Source organism: Sinocyclocheilus grahami, unplaced genomic scaffold, assembly GCF_001515645.1.
Source record: "Sinocyclocheilus grahami isolate Dianchi unplaced genomic scaffold, SAMN03320097.WGS_v1.1 scaffold1382.1, whole genome shotgun sequence".
Classification (NCBI taxonomy): domain Eukaryota; kingdom Metazoa; phylum Chordata; class Actinopteri; order Cypriniformes; family Cyprinidae; genus Sinocyclocheilus; species Sinocyclocheilus grahami.
In genome coordinates, this window is record NW_015506561.1 from 288,994 (window position 1) to 291,106 (window position 2,113).

The following is a 2,113-nucleotide window of genomic DNA, read 5'->3' on the forward strand; positions in this document are numbered from 1 at the left end:
TTTATATAGATACACCTGTGTGTGTGTGTGTATATATATATATATATATATATATATATACACATACATACATACATACATTATATCAAAATATTAATATATGATTATATTAATAATATGATATACATAATCTAAAATAATTCATATTCGATTAAATGTATATAATATTTGATATACATAATAAAGATATTAATATATCATGTATTAATATTTTTTTATATTGTTTCATATTCTGTTTGTATATATATATTATTTGTAATTCTAGTTTGTGTGTGCATATATATATACAGTGGGTACGGAAAGTATTCAGACCCCCTTAAATTTTTCACTCTTTGTTATATTGCAGCCATTTGCTAAAATCATTTAAGTTAATTTTTTTTCCTCATTAATGTACACACAGCACCCCATATTGACAGAAAAACACAGAATTGTTGACATTTAATATATATATATATATATATAATATTACTAATATATCATACATTAATATTTTTATGGATTATTTATTTTTAATATTATTCAATAATTTATTTGTATATATATATATATATATATATTAGATGCACAATAACTTATTTACAGAAGAAAAATTAAGGAGCAGAAGTGAAGCAAAGCAGGCCTTTAAATTCTTTGTACGACAACATTTAGCCCTTCCAAAGGGCAGGATGCACAATTTGTGGCGGTGCGTTCTTCTCTTATCGTTCTTTACATTCATTTGGGTGAATTAATAGCGAGTGATTAATTTCAGAACAAGTTTGAGTTGTTGCACTACACACAACGGAAGGGTCTTGCCTCTGACTTGCATTCAGACTCACTCTTTTCCAGTTAATACTCCCTCGCTTGTGTTACGCTTTGTTCCTCGTCCACTCCAAACATCTTGTTCTCCTTGGGGAACAATGCCCTAATTTGTAAGTGCAATAAACTCCTGAATGTGAGGACATGCAGCCTCACTGGCCTTTATCTTTTTATCAGCCTAGTTTGTCATGTTACTACATGTATTTATGTTAGCACTATCTATTTCCTGGATCTACGTTAAAGTGGATGATACCTCTCCAGCTTCTGCTCTGCCCAGTTTTCCTGCCTCTTCGACGCACAGCCCCAGGCTTCCTTTCCCATATTCCGTCATAAACATCTGTTCATCTATTAAATGTATCGCTTCATAAACACATTTGAGGCTTGTTTATGGTGGATTGAACTGTAGAGGTTTCGGTGTTTTTCAAAGGGACGGTTTCACGGCAGGTTTATAGTCCTGAAGTTGGTTGCCATCCAGAATTTTTTTCCCTCCTTGTTTGTGTCTGTCAGGACCTCCATGTAGTATCCCAGAGGGACAAACTCTATCATACTTATGTCTAGCACTTCAGGCACTTTAAAGGCAACTTTCTGTCAGCTTGTGGCTCAGCCACAATTTTCTAACTATGGTCGCAAGTTCCATTGAACTCTATTGGTAATGATGGACTTGCGACCATAGTTGCTTTTGGGAAACGCACCCCTGGATAGTCCATGAATGAGGAGACAACACAAGACACGCAAGAGCAAAAACACTGCTTTCCTTTTTAGTTTCTTCAGGTTGAACAAGCGTTTCTCATAGTTTTCCTCATGTCAACATCAGCTCACAGTGGCCATGGTCACTTCAGTTTAGGGCTGAAATTCATAGTAAAGGTTGTTTACTGTACTACAGCATTAAACTACTGTACAGTCACTACCAGCGACTGGAATTTAAACCTCAAATATTTAAATATTTTAGTTAATATTCAATATGAATAATTATTCATTATAAATATTTTTTTCAGGTTTGTTTTTTCTTATCATTTATCTTTATAAATCCTAAATATAAAGATATAATTATAAATGTAAATCATAATTTATACTTATAACTCTAAAAATACAGAAATAAATCTTAATATATAAATGAAAATCATGAATATATAGATGTAAATCTGGATATATGCAGTTATAGGTCTAAATATCTAAATATATAAATGTAAATCTGAAAATATAGATAACAATAGTCCCTAAACTAAAGTGCTACCATGTATATATATATATATATATATATATATATATATATATATATATATATATATCTCTATAAATATATATATATATATCATAT

At 30.7% G+C, this 2,113-nt stretch overlaps 1 protein-coding gene across 1 annotated transcript in view; it reads left to right on the forward strand.

Moving 5' to 3' along the window:
- st7l (suppression of tumorigenicity 7 like) overlaps positions 1 to 2,113 on the forward strand; it is an 11,591-nt gene that overhangs the window by 8,442 nt on the left and 1,036 nt on the right. The gene's annotated exons all lie outside the window — the stretch shown is intronic.